This window comes from Marmota marmota, unplaced genomic scaffold, assembly GCF_001458135.2.
Source record: "Marmota marmota marmota unplaced genomic scaffold, marMar, whole genome shotgun sequence".
Lineage (NCBI taxonomy): Eukaryota > Metazoa > Chordata > Mammalia > Rodentia > Sciuridae > Marmota > Marmota marmota.
In genome coordinates this window covers 15,902,387-15,918,066 of record NW_026000016.1, presented here as the reverse complement: position 1 = coordinate 15,918,066, position 15,680 = coordinate 15,902,387, and the positions used below count along the sequence as shown (strand labels likewise).

Below are 15,680 nucleotides of genomic sequence, written 5' to 3'. Positions count from 1 at the left end.
GCATAAATCAAAGGCATTCCTGTATATCAGCGACAAATCCTCTGAAACAGAAATGAGGAAATACACTCCATTCACAATATCCTCAAAAAAAATAAAATACTTGGGAATCAACCTAACAAAAGAGGTGAAAGATTTATACAATGAAAACTACAGAACCCTAAAGAGAGAAATAGAAGAAGATCTTAGAAGATGGAAAAAAGTTTTGTGCTTTTGAAGAAAACAAACCCAGGGTTTAAATAGCTGCCGTTGGGGCTGATTGACTAAATCACCTGCCTCTTGGGATTTAGTTGCTGAGAAGCTGTAATTCTGCTCAGAATCACTGTGTAGAAACCTGCAGATCTCCTGGCAGTTGATGGAGCATTCATCCAAACCAAAGACAAGACTTTCACTGCCTTTTTAAGAGGAAAACATGGAGTGTGTGGTGATAGAATTCATCAGTAAAGAAATATCTGTTTAGCCTGCAGCATTATGGTTCAGTGCTAATGGTTTCATTCTTTGGAATTTCTATTTTTATTTTCGCTTCCTTCATATCCCCACAGTAACTGATACTTTGATAAAAAGTTGGGAAAATCCACACTAGATTTGAGGAAGTAAAGGACTGGTATTGGAGAAGTGCCCACACCAGGCTTTTTAACTCCCATCAAATACAACAAACATCAAAATGATGTGCATACTTTTGGTTACTATATAAGATCAAAATAAATGGCACGGACTACCCAGTATTCGTATCTGTGACATATGAAGTCAATGGAAGGAATGATACAGCCTTTCCCAATCCAGTTTTGTATGGAGTGGTGGGGAAAATGATATTGTGGGGGGCAACCTGTTCTGAACTCACTTGTGAAATGAGGATTTAACAAAGTAAAACCAGGATGTTTACCAGAATACCATGGTGTCTAACATGCTGGTGTCATTGTCAATATCTAAACCAGAGTATGTGATATTGATGTATCCCAAAGTTATTCACAAAAAAAGAGCCTTTTTTTTAGAGCTTTTAAGCCAGAGGCTAAGTGGTCTACTGGATACTTCATGAAATATCACCTTATCATTTATAGGAGAGCAGAGAGCTTTGAGGAAAAACATGGACTCAATTTGTTTGTTTTTATCTTTAGAAAGAGCTGAAAAATATTAGCAGCCCCAGGAGAAAATTCAGTAAGTGCAGATTCTGGGTAGTGACTTTAGTTTTGGGTCATCTATTTTGATATTGCTCCCACATGAAATGCTCTAATTTTTCAAAACTATTAAATTCCATTAAGATATTTAAGTAATTTATAGCTCTCCTGCCTCCCCAACTCTGATAAAGTTTTCACCAGTGATAAATTATGGGGGAATAAAGCTAAATACAAACTACATAAAGAATCAAGGAAATTTGGTGACTGCACAGTGTGGAGGTTTTGTGGTTAGCATTTGAAATGACAAGGGACCATTGCAAAGCAAAGAAAGATGGAATTCAGTCAGCTGAGATGTTTGCCATTATAGTAAAATGGCTTTAGTTATGAATGCCAAACTATTTCTATTGCATCTATGTTTATGAACATTTATTCTAAAAAATATGACTATTTCTATTGCATCTATGTTTATGAACATTTATTCTAAAAAATATGAGAAGGAAGCCCTTTCCATACACAGTTTTATCTATTAGGAAAGATTTCCTACAGAAAATAACTTTTGAATAAGTTATTGCGATGATTATTATGCAAGCCGTTTATTGTTCCATCTCTAACCAAAGTGCAGATGATTATTGATGGAAGAGCAAAAGTAGGAAATATGAGTAAACTGGAACAAATGGGCTGTGAATCTTGAATGTTGGGAAGTAACCAAGATTGAGACTTGGAGCTAATTATACCTCATAGGTAATATAGAACAGAATCAGGCAGAGTGTAAAGGTTCAGTGCAGCAGATTTAATAGAAAATAGGGAGTTAACAGATGATGAGCTAGGCTAACAGGAAGTATTGGGAACCTACCCCTAGGTGATGGATGCATTCCACCAAAGGGATGGTTTACCTTTCTACCTTCTGAAACCTTTACCTGATTAATTTTCTTTTAAGACATAGCTCAGGCACCATTCCCTCTGCAATGCCTTCCTTTTTCCTGTCTCCTACACTCACCTGCCCCTGTTGACTTAATTATCCTCTTGGATGCTCCCATAGCATCTTGCCTATGTCTCTAACGTAGCACTTATTAGAAGTAGGGTAAGCCTTTAGAGAGTCCTTTTATCAGGGGCAAATGCTTTTGTGTAGCCCACATATAATACAAATTAAAATAATATAAAGTGACAATATAAGGTTATGAAAGTCTGTAAAGCTGTTTGTCCACTGGTTATTGTTTTGTTTCTCTTTTATATCAACTCTATCAGTCTCTTCTGATTTTTTTTATTTGATATTCTTATTGCCCTGCTGAGTTTAGGCTGCCTTTGGACAACAAAGCTTCCACACTTATTTACTTAAATGACTCATCTGAGTGTTATCTTCACCAATATAAAGTGAGCTTTCAAAGAGAATGAAAGTGTGACTCATACATTATTCTATTCCAAGAGTTTGCCAATAAACATTTGTTGAATTAGGGAATCAAAAAGTCAATTGCACCAAGTGTGGGATATCAATTTATAGGCTTTAAGGAAACTTCCCAGTCTCTGTGTTTGGGTTGTACTCTATTCCTTAAAGAGGAAACTGGAGGAGGGAAGTAGAGTTGGAGGGAAAGAAAGGGAATCATTTCCTTTCCTAAGGATACAAAAGAATGACTAAGATGAGAATTTGGGGTTCAATATCAGGACTAGAAAAACAACAAATATGATTTAATGCTGAACTAAAAAGTGTTAGATTACTCTTAAATGTCATAATGCTCCTAATTTATGGTAAAAAGTGGTTCTTAAAACCAGGATACTAGAAATCAGGTAAAAACAATATTGGCTTATTGATTAATCAATTTTCCCATTCATATTCACTCATATATTCAATAAGAGGCTGCTTTAGACAGGCACTACTAAGGTGCAAAGGATACTGTGGTTAACACTGACATACCCAATCTAAGGCATAACAGCATTTACAGACCAGGAGCAGGTACAATTGCAGAAATAACCTGCCTTGTTCAAAGTAATACTTACAACTGTTTTTCATTGGAAGTGGGTTTGGCATTTGTTCTTTCGGGTTACTGCCTATGCTCTTAGCAGTTAATAGATGTTTTTCATATCACTTTTGTTTTTGCCATATACGTAGTTACCATATAATCAGAAATACAGATTTCTGTCAACTAAATTATGCTATATAAATATATATCACAATGACTAGTGCTTTCATGCATAATTATTATTATAATTAAAAATAGAAGAAAGACTAGTAGAGGAAGGAGATCAGGAGTAGGAGGGAACTGGGAAACAGGCAAATGAAGTGGAGCAAATTTTTATGTGCATGTGAGAATATGTAACATGATCTCTATCTTATATGTAATTATAACATACTAATAAAAATATAGTAATAAAAAGCACATATTCCCATTTTTGTAGAATTCATTCTGAAAGGTAGAAAGTGAAAAGAGGCAAGACTAAGGACAGGTCATTATAAAATCTGGTGGCATTCAGAAGTGCCAGTGGAGATGGAGAGAAATGTATGAATTTGAGAATTATTTAGGTGGTGGTGATTGGTAATTGATTGACTATGACATACGATGAGAATTGGAGAAGTTTTCAGATTTCTGGCTTGGATCATTGATTGAATGTGGGTCCATTGATTGAATAAAAGAACATAGAAGGAGTAGCAAGTTTGTGCAAAATGATTAGTTCATTTTCGCATATGTTGAACTTAATATATAAAACATTGTCCAAAGGATGTTCAGGATAAATAAGATTCATCTTGAATTTTGTGTTTGGTAGGATCCATCAACCATCGAGTTGAATCAGGTGACAAGTTCATTATGAAGTAGGAGACAGAAGTCCATTGAGGTTGGTGCTTGAGTAATACCTTAAAGGTACCGCCTCGCCTGTCAACCAATACTATTGGCAAAATGCCAGGGGCCATTCCGACTTGGCTGTGGCTCTCAGCAGGTACAAGATGTTGGGCTTGGTGGATCTCTACATAGTCTTTATAGTGAAGCATATAATTTATGCATCATTCATTTCACAAAAAAAATATTTATAGCATTGCTACCTAAGTAAGAACTCTGGGAGAGACTGAGAATATGAAGCATTATAAAGCTGCCTGTGGAATATAGGTACTCCAAATATTAGCTATCCATTCCCAAAACGGGGATTCCTTATTTGTACACTTTGAATATTAACTATTCAAAGTCCACCAGAATCATACCATTTTTCAAAGTACTTTTAAAGTAAGTTTTCACTTTTCACCACTGTACTAGATCTGAAGCTCATAAGTAAGGTCTCAGCTGGAGGTAGGGATTTGAAAATCCTTAGCATATCCGTGGTAGAGCAGAGCTAAGGGAAGAACTCAGTCTTTAGAGGTGTGTAAAGTGAGAAGAGAGGGCCTGTGATAAACTCTTGGGAGATACCAATGTTGTAAGTATATGTAGAAAAGTGGATTCTAGAGTGAGCATGAAGCACTGCAGCCTGAATAGTAGGAGCAACCAGGACAGGGCTGTGCTCCCAATTCAAGGGAGGCTGAGTGCTAAGGAGGGGTAGGCACCAATGACAGATGTTCTCAGAGACACAATAAACTACTTTGAGAAATGTCTCTTGAAGTTCACTGTTGACATTGGCAAGAACAGTTTCAAGGCACTGATGGGGTATGAACATTGGGTTGCTGTGGATTGAGGAGTAAATCAAACGTGAATTTATGGAGGCACATCCGAGTCTTTCAAGAATAATATTCTTGAAATATTCAAACGCTTTCACAAAGGACTTCATATTTCATCTAGTTTATCCTCAAACTATTCCCTGAATCATCTCAACTCCTGGCCACTTTTAAATTAGATATTGAATACTTATTGCATGCAAGGCACTAAGCTAATTGTACAGAGTATTCAAAGATGAGCATCATCTCTATATTTAAGTAGTTTCCAAGCTGCAGAAAGAATGGGATAAGTACATACATAGACTAATATGGGATGCAAGGATTCACAGCTTGTAAATTTTACTCTTAGAAATGGGCAGAACAGTGACCCACAGTAGTAAGACAGTATATATAATAGAGTGTGAATTTTGGAGTTAAATCACCTAAGTTATAACTGTCTCCACCACTTATTCTCTATGTTATTTATTCTCTCTCTGCCTCATTCTCCTCTCCCTCCCTCCCTCTCTCTCTCTCTCAAAAAAAAAAAACTATAAAATGTTGATGAAAGAAATTGAAGANCTATATATATATATATATATATATATATATATATATAAATATATATATAATGGTAGAAATAATACTATCCACTTCATAAGGTTTTGGTGAGGTTTAGCTGAGGATTCATTTAAAATAGTGCTTGCACTGTAATAAGTTTCAATAAATTGTAGACATTTTTACCTGAATTGGCCCACTTTCGCACAAATGAGAAACCTGAGGCTCAAGGAATTTAAATGACTCATCCAAACATTTCAGCTAGTTAAGGTGAAAGCTAAGATCAGGACACTAAATAACTAATTCCTAGTCCTGTTTCCTATGTTTAACAAACCACATTCTATTTTCAATGAAAATTCAGAGAAAGCAATACTTATACAGTACAAGTAATGCAAAATTGCTGATTTGTTAAATTTTTTACTGCTCTAAAATCACTGTATGTCTACAGTAATGTTAACAAAAATCAGCAATGCCAGAAAAAAAATTCACTATCTTGGAATTAATTTGCTATAGATTAAAGAGTTATTTTAACCATAGCAATAATGTACATGTTGGCATAAGCCAGGAAGTTATTGAGAAGGAAAGACAGAAAAGACTCTGTATTCTAAGCAGGTAGCATACATGATGGTGAAAAGAGAAATGTAATCTATTAAGTCAGTCTGTCCTAGTTTTAAATAAATGGCTTTACTTATGTATGTGTTTGTGCAACTTTAATGATGGTTGACCTGAAAGAAACCACTGCCTATTAAATGACTATTTAATAATGACTATTTATTCTTTCCACATAAAGAAAGGAAAAGCCAGACCCCATAATTAACACTTTAATGTGCTGAAATGAATGGCCTCTTGGACTGAACACAAAGCCAAAGGGAGGAATTTTGAATACTAATTCTACTGCTTGGATTTTTCTAAATGTAGTCTTGAGAAGCTCAGGCGAGATCACAGACCTCCCCAATTATGCCTCCCACAGAGGATTTTTTTATTTGTTTGACAAATACTTATTGAACACCTCTTTATGATAAACCTCATTCTTTGCACTGAAAGTACAGTAGTAAGCCAGAAAGCTCTGGTCCGTAAACTCATGGAGGTTTATATTCTAATAGAGAAAAACAGTAACAAATAAGTAAATGAATGAGATGAGATGGATACAGTATTAAGAGGAAGCTTAACAGTATAATAGGGTAAGCCATGGCATGATGGGATAAACCATACAAGAGGCACAGGAATGAAGATGCTACTTTACATGTAAGATGTCTATATGTAAAGTAGGTGATACTTGAATTGGGATATGAATAATAAGAGAGATCACCTGCATGAATAATCTAAAGACAAATCATTCTAAACAGAGGGAGTAATATGCATAAATGCCTTGAGGTAGTAGTGAGCTTGCTTGCTAGAAGTTTATCTATAGCACCAAGAGGAGCAAGGAATGGGTCACTTTGAAACAAGATTATATATCTGATGAACCATATCATATAGCCAGGGGTTGGCAAACATTTTTTTATCACAACTCATTTGGAAAAAATACATTTTCTGTTGAAAACACATGTACACATCACCAGTATGATATTGTGATCGCATGTAAGATATAGATTTTGACCTTCATCTTGTTTCCTGGCACATAATTCCCAAAATCCTTGTAATCTCCAAAGTGATGTGTCTTCCCATAAGCTAATGAGATAACTGATAGCTGAGGGCCTCTGAGGGTTCTGGACTGGTGCTAGGTAAACCAGCCATGTGATTAGAGGGTTGAAACGTTCAGCGCTACTCTTCATCTCTGCCGAGTGGAGAGAGGGTGGAGACTGAGTTGATCACCAGTGGTCAATGATGTAATCAACTGTGTCTGTGTAATGAAGCCTCCATCAAACCCCCAAGGGACCATATTTGGTGAATTTGGGATAGGTGAACTTGTGGTGGTTCCTGAAAGGTGGAGCACCCACAGAGAGCACGGAAGCTCAGCACCCCTTCTCAGATGACTTGCTCTATGTATCTCTTACATTTGGCTGTCCATTTTTTCCTTTTGTAATATCTTTTATAATAAAAGGGTAAATGTAAGTATTTTCCTGAGTTCTACGAGCATCTCTAGCAAATTAATTGAATCCTAGGAGGGAGTAATGAGTATCTTGATTTATAGCCAGTGGATCAGAAGCACAGGTCATATCACCTGGGGCTTGTAATTGGCAAGAAGTGGTGGTAGGGAGGGGTTTTTGGGCTGAGCCCTTAATTGTGCCTGTGGAATCTCACATCATCTTCAGGCAGAATTGAGTTACACACCCAGCTTTGGTTTTTCCTTTTACATCTAAATATACAAAAATTAAAATTATCACAAAATAATTCTTATCAAATAAAACTGTCATAAAATAATGTAATTTTTATGAACCCTATCGGTTTTTCAAATGTGAAAATTTGAAAATTACAATCTACCAATCACTCATATGATTCATGATTTACTGGATTGGGATCTTGTAGTGCATAGGAAGAAAAAATAGGTTTTATTCCATTGGTTTGGAAACCATTGGACTGTTTTAAGTATAATGATGTTCTAAGTTTTTGAAAAGATAACTCTGCTTATTAAGTAGTAGGTGTGTAAGAGTGAAAATACGGAGACCAGTTAAGAGACCATGGCTTTTGGTAAAGAGAAAGGGGATAATGGCTTAGGCCAAAGTGGAGACAGTGAAGATGGTAAGACGTGATTGAACTTGCTGATGTATTGGATGTGGGCAATAAGGAAAATAGAAGAATCGCAGGTGATAACTAGATTTTGGTGCAAGTAACTAGATGTATATTGTCATCTTTAATGGAATTATGGAATATTGGGGACATAGCAAATCGAAGAGTAGGGTTTAACCGTTCTATTTTGGATATGTTTTTGAATTACCCACTAGACACAGAAATGGAGCTGTCAAGTATGTAGTTGAATCTTTCTATCAGGTACTCCAAGGGAAGATTGACATCAGAGATCAACTGAGAATGACGTGCTCTCTGAAATTGGATACTATCACCTAAAGAGACAATGCAGATGGAGGTGAGAACAGGAATGAGGACCAAGTCTTGGAAACTCTAGCATTTAAAGACTTTTGGAGAAAAAGTGCACAAGAGTTCAGCTAGTGTGAGAGGCTGTGCATGTTACACAATGTTATACCTCAGTGAAGCTCTCTGTGACTCTGCATACTTGAGCCCTCCTTTGTTGAACTAACACACTTTAGCACTTAGTTTCATAATACATTGTTCTGTAATTGTTTTCAAATCCTCAGTTTTATATCTCTTTATAAATTTATTGTAAGCCTAGTGAGATTCATGACTCAATTCCACCTCTTTTTTTTGACATACCATTAATTAAATGTGTATTTATTGAGTATAAGAGCCATAGGTCACAGAACAATTCTGAGCATAGAAGAATAGATGCTCAGTTCATTTTTTTTGCATCAAATGTCATGACTATTACATTGAACACCTCATGCTAAATTTTCTAAGTAAGAGTCCCAGAATAGAAGGATGTATGTATGTATGTATGTATGTATTTATCTTTTTTGAAATGGGATCTTACTGAGTTGCTTAAGGCAGACCTTCAATTTGGATCCTCCTACCTCAGCCTCCCAAGTAGCTAGGATTATAGGTGTTCGATGGTATGCCTGGACAAAATAGAATTACTTAAATAAGTCATCCCTCAATGTCTACTGGGGATTAGTTCCATGATACCAAAATCTGAAGATATAGTGGTAGAGCATGTGCTTAGCTTGGGCTCTATCTCCAGTACACAAAAAAATCTGCAAATGCTCAAGTCCCTTATATAGAATAGCATGGTATTTTCATATAACCTATGCACATTTTCCTTATATCTTAAGTTAATCTAGTTACTTCTATTGTGTAATTAGTTATAGTGTTTAGGGAATAATAAGAATAGTCTATACATGTTAAGTAGGGATATAATTAAAAAAAAATATTTTCAATCTCCTGGTTGGTTGAATCCACAGACTAAAAACCCAAATGTATGTCCACAATCTAGAATTAACAGATGATCAGAAGTTATAATTCAATGTCATTGAATTTGCTATATTCTTTGTTGTCAATAGTGATGGAAATTATATCTTTAAATTGTCAAAATTATCTTAGTGACTTATTCCTTAGGTAAATCCTGGGAAAGCTTCCAACTTCTAGGGTCAAGACTATTTACTAAAACCAAGTCAGCAAGGATACACAAGACTGAAAGGAAGCACATCTTATAGTAACTGATCAAGTGCCTGCTCACCTTCTAGGTTGTCTGTCTAGAATAACCTCACTAAGGTATTTGAGATAACAAATGTGATTTTGGTTTATGTACCCCCAAAATGAGGATAAGTTTAAGAACAAAAAGAGCTAGGTTGGGAAGTTTACCCAGCCCCAAGTTTCACTGAGTTGTGAACTATTTCACTGTGACATCATCAGTCTTGATCATATTCTTGAAAGTTTGAATGTATGTTCAGTGTTGATGCTTTCTGGTAAGGCATTGGTCTTCCAACTTCATATTCCTTTAGGAAAATACTTGAAATTTAACCTATTGTATTTATGTGTCTTTCAAACTAAGCAGAGGATGGTGAGAATTAGGGTAAAAGAGTTATGTTATGGCAAACAGATGACATGATTAGGCTATGTCTAAGCTCATTTACACAACTGCTTTCTACTCTAACTTTCAGATATCAGAGTTCTGGAAAAAACAAACAAACTGGAGCTGTAATTCAGTGTTAAAGCCTAGGATGCAGGAGTCCCTGAGTTCAATCTTCAGCACACACATGCACACACCAAAAATAAATCTACACTATGCAGTAAAATTTAAACTTTCAGGATCATTTCCTCTGAGAAAATTGCTGTGCATCGGGGAATAGCTATTAGTTTAATACTTTTTCTTGGAAATTGCTAAGAATTAAATTAGGGTTATTGAAGTATCCTTAAGGCAAAATCAACTCAGCAAATTTTGAAATAAAGTAGATCATTTTTCAACCTTGACATGCAGCATCAGAATGAGGAGTGATCTCACCATTTATATAAATCAAGAAGGTCAAGTTCATATAGGTCACATTCCAGAGAGTTTATACCAAAAGACCCATAGTAGAATGCTTAGTATTAATACCTTATTCCATATATTGGCCTTACCTTCTCTTACCACTGAGCCCTTATGTTTTTGTTAACACCACTTGGAATTAAACTGTAAAATCTTTAAGGATGTAGACATTTTCTTATTGTATTTGTATCTCTAGCATCTAGTACAGGTCCTGGAATATGTTACACTTTGGGGAAATGTTCAACTTATGTGAACCAGCTGTGTTCATGCCTGATGGGTTTAAGTTTAGGATAGGTGTTTGTTTCCCTGGGGAAGCACAGTAAGGATTCCCAGAAAAGGTCATGGTGGTAGAGGGATTCCATGAGGGTCTAGAGATTTGGTTCTAGGACTGGCTCCTTTATTTAACTTGTATATGGTAGTGGACAAATTATTTAATCTTTCCAAGTTCACTTTTCTCATCTGTGAAATGAGTTAGTAATAATAACAGTACCTACTGAATAAGGCAATTATGAGCACTGAATGAAATAACCCATGTAAAGTGCTTACTATAATGTGTAATGGAGAGTAAATACTCAATGCATGTTAGTCAATATCTGTTATTCCCCACGCAAATGCATGCAACTTAGTTCCCTGTCTCTGTCTCTCGTCTCTCTGTTTATGTGACAAACAAAATCTACTTAGGTTTTGCATTTCAAGCTCTTTCTGTCCACAGAAACTATTTAAATACTATGAATCGATTGTCCAGTTAAGGAAGAGGGAGGAAGGGTAAGAAAAATAGGAGAGACAGAGTGAGATAGAGAGAGATTAATTGACCAAGCAAAGAAGTAAAGGACAAAGGCATGAAGTCTTTGTTTCACTATTGTTCTTTTGGCTTCTTCAACCTCCCTCTCTTTCTGCAGGGTTCCTTTAAATGTAACTACAAGGTGTAATTAATTACACAGCTATCTGAGGAAGCATCTAGAAGAGTGCCCGAAACCAAATTGCAGGTGATTACAGCTTGTAGTAGATAGAATAATTATACCAAAAAAAACTAGTTCCTAATTCCAACAACCTGTGAATCTATTAGGTCACATGGTAAAGGGGTAATTACGTTTTCAGATGGACAAGTTACCTAATGTAATTGAACTTCCATTTTCTCATCTCAGCTGCTGCTTTTTTGTTCTCTTCCTGAAACTTCTGTATCCCTCCCACTTGATCTCTGGGAGTGCACTCCGATGTAGGGACATCTAGGTTCACCCCTAACATTTGCAGGGCAAGGGCATAAACAGAGACCCTCATAATCTATGTTTAATTACTTCAAAGCTGTAAATTAAGCTCAGAAAATGTCCCCTGTTATATGCTCTATCTTCACACCTTGGTGAAATTACCGTCTTAGTGACAAGGAATGCAAGATTCACATCTAGCACTTCATGATGGGATGTGGTGACACTGGGGGAAGCAGCCTCTGATACCTATTCCAAGATTTGAGTCCACCCCTCCTCTCTTTCCACTTTAGTGTTTTCCTTCTTGCTACAAAGCCTCATGGTGCTCCAGCCTGCATGTCCAGGCTCTTTCTATACTACCCTCACTTTTAGCCACCTGTTGGTCACCACTCAAGGTAGAATATAGGTACCGGGGAAACATTCTCTTTCCTTGAATGAAAAATCTTGGGGAATTTAAAAACTTCTCTCTACAGTTGAGGTATAGAGTTAAGGAACATAAAAAATTTTGTTCTACAGATATCTAGAGATGAACTGTAGACCATTCAAGTTACCCTTTAGAGAGAATTAATTTGTCCATATAGCACCGTGTTCCAAAACTACAAAGGTCAGCAGGAAGCTGAGCTACCACAAGTGAGCCACATATATATGCAAGTAGTTTCAAATAATGTGGTCAGCACTGAGACAGAATTATGCATAGGATACAATAGGTATCCAAAGGAGCTGGCATAGCCCAAGTGGTCCAGAGAAACTTCTTAGAGGAAATTATTTTTTAACTAACTCTTGAAAGAATTCAAAATTTATTTTTTTTCACTCAGTGATTTACTGTATCATTATTAATCTATTTCTATTTTTCCCCCTTTTAAAGCTCTAAGCTTCTTAAGAATCTTCCTGTGGTAAATTTTAAATATTCACTAAATAAGGACTTGGAAGGTCCCAAATTGCCACACCTTTCCTGTAATGGCAAAATATTTGGTTAAGTGAACAAACTGAGAATGGTGAGGTAACCAGTAAGAAACTAATGATAAAAATGAAACATGTTAAAAGATAGCGTCAGCTTTTTGTAAAAGTGATGTGTTCTACAAGATCCGTGTGGATAATAAAAAACACTGAGTAAGAAATTTTCTTTTTTCAAAAGGTTTACAACTTCCCCCAAACAAGAAAACCAAACAAAAAAGCTTACAAGTTATAAAGGAAAAAGAAATATGCAAGGAACTTTAACATAATACAGAGAAGTGCCAAATGATAGACATTATTTCAAAGGTTATCTTGTCAATATGTTGGATATAATACATTTTTCCATAATGACAGTATTATTAATAGAATTTCATTTTGTATTATATCCTGCAAAATGATATAAGGCAGCTTAAAATTTAGCACTAATAATCCCAGGCAGTAATTATTCCAAAGTCCTGGCTTTAAGTTTCTACTGACACTAAGCCTGGGGACTTGAATGCTTGTCAGGTGCATGGCAGACTTAGGGTCACGAGAAAGAAATTTTCAGAGAAGGAAGATTGTTAAGTTTGAGACTATTCATCTGTTAGGATGATGCCTAGTTGGTAAAGGGCTCTATTAGCATGGACAATTGAGGGCAGATGAAAAGATTCAGGAGAGGAAAAGTGGTGAATTCTATAAATCCCTGAGGGATTTAAGTAATCAATGCTACCCGGACCTTACCTAGCTTCCATTTATTGCAAAATATAGCCCAGGAGTGAAAGAAAGGAGTCTAGCATGCAAAAGGTAGATTTAAGAACACATTTTGGAAGGTATCATGGTATCACTCTTAAGGAATTATAAGAAAATTTTAAACAAGTCTTTGACAATGTGAAGGAATTTAATAAAATTTAAAGCATATCATCTAATGTTCTGAATAATGAGATGGATGATGAGATAATAATGCAAGTGAAATAGATATAAAAGGGAGCTAGCCATACTAAGGAAAGATTGCAGAAATGAAACTGTCATTCAGAATGAAAGACATTTGTTCAATTATGGACTGAAACCTCTCAAATGAGCCAATTGTAATTGCAGAAATGAAAGACTATTTAGAAACACAAGACCCTGGGTTCAATCCCCAATATGCTAAAGAACAAAAAAGAAACTCATATTGTAAAGAATTAGCACTACAGAGCTGAGTTGGTGTTGGGTAGAGAAAGACAGAAAATCAACCAGATTTCAGGAGAAAAAAGAAGAGGTTAAAGCAATTAATCATAATAATAATTAATATTTTGAACATTAATCTTGTATAAAGAAATTCTTTAAATTCTAATGTTTAGTTATTTAATAAGAGATATGATTATAGTTATGGATCATTGTTATACCCAACAATATCATAACAAAAGCACCAAAAATCATTTTGTAGACATGAATTGGGAGCCCTATCTGCAGATCAACATGAAATCATGATGTTCCAGGCATATGCATTATAAGGTAACTAAATCCAGGACAACTGGTATAGGCTAATGAAATGCAAAGATCTATAAATGTCTACAAACATATATGGAAAAGAAAGTAATATAAAGGAAAAAAAATAGCCTGAATCAGACTTTTTTCTTAGTAGCGCTGTGTCTCAAAATACAATGCAGCAACATCTACAAAATTTACAGCAAAATAATATAACTAAAATTGTTACTTACATACAAGAAAATCGAACTATGTGATTAAACACGAAAAGATTCAAAACATTTCAAAAGATTTAGGAACAATACTAGGAAGTTGAACCTAAGGACCTGAAAATTGATGATAATTTTCTAAACTCACTTATAGAATGAGTAGACTAGTAATTAGCATTAAAATTATTTGGGTTAGGAATGTGGCTCAAGCGGTAGCGTGCTTGCCTGGCGTGCGTGCGGCCTGGGTTCGATCCTCAGCACCACATACAAACAAAGATGTTGTGTCCGCCAAAAACTAAAAATAAATATTAAAGAAAATTGTCTCTCTTTCTCTAAAAAAAATTATTTAAATAACTAATTGTTCACAATATCTATTGGAAATATTTGTTACATAAAGTAAAGCATATTTTGTAACACATATTTTGTGCCACATGACAATAAGTGGGAATATAATCTTGGAATATGCTAGAACAAATAGACATGGGAGGGAATGAATTTTTCAGCATCTTTTATATGTTTTTTTCAACATAAAAATATTATGAAGGCTGGGGCTGTAGCTCAGTGGCAGAGTGCTTGCCTAGCAAGCATGTGTGAGGCACTGGATTCAATCCTCAGCACCACATAAAAATAAATATATAAAATAAAGTCATTCTGTCCATCTACAACTACAAATTTAAAAAAAAAATGTTACGAACTTTGTTAAAATATACTAAAGCTATGAATGTGACCTCTGGTAAAAGAAAGAAACATCACCTTTCTATCAAAATAGGGAAAGAAATTATAGACTATACACCAAAAACAGAATCCAAAATAAATGATAGGATGCATAAACATCAACTTATTTTTAAAAATTATTTGGAATGACACTTAAAACAAATGTTGATGGGAGCTTTTTTTCCTTTTTTCATTTCTTTTTTAAAGTGGTAGACTTAATGGGATTTTTGTTTCTTCATAATCAATCCATGTATATGTTTGTATGTGTGTGTTATGTAAAATTCCCTGAATTTTCTATAGCAAGCATGAATTATTATTGTAAGCAAACCATACTCACAGATGTGGTTAATAGATGATATGTACTTACAGGACCCCCATGCACATGACAGGACTTCTTTGGAAGATAATGTAGCCATCCTCCTTTTCTTACTAAACTCCTCAGAGTTTCCTGTCTCTGCATTATATGGGAGATTCAAATCTTTTTAGTTAATTTAGGAACAGCAGTTGTTCCACTGAAGTGTGTTAGCCACTGTGGTTGGTCAAGGATCTTTTGTCTCATTCCTCATTCACACCAGTACTTAATGTGTTTCAGTGAGACAGCAATGCATAAGTTATGTTTCCAGTGATCAAAAAAGTTAAAAGTCTATCAGGGCAGTTAATTCCCAAAGGGTATTATCTTTACTCCACCAAAAAAAAAAAAAATAGTACTAAGTTCATGGCCCAGGTCCCCAGGCAAAACAGTGAGTCTGGGGGCTAAGAGTCCCAAGTCCTTAAGATGGTAGAAAACTTGAAACTTAAGTCTCTCCTTGCCATTCTTGTGGTAGAGAATTTAATGTGACT

General features: G+C 35.4%; 1 protein-coding gene across 4 annotated transcripts in view; it reads left to right on the top strand.

Moving 5' to 3' along the window:
- Positions 1-15,680, top strand: part of Rgs7 (regulator of G protein signaling 7) — a 460,451-nt gene that overhangs the window by 252,319 nt on the left and 192,452 nt on the right. The gene's annotated exons all lie outside the window — the stretch shown is intronic.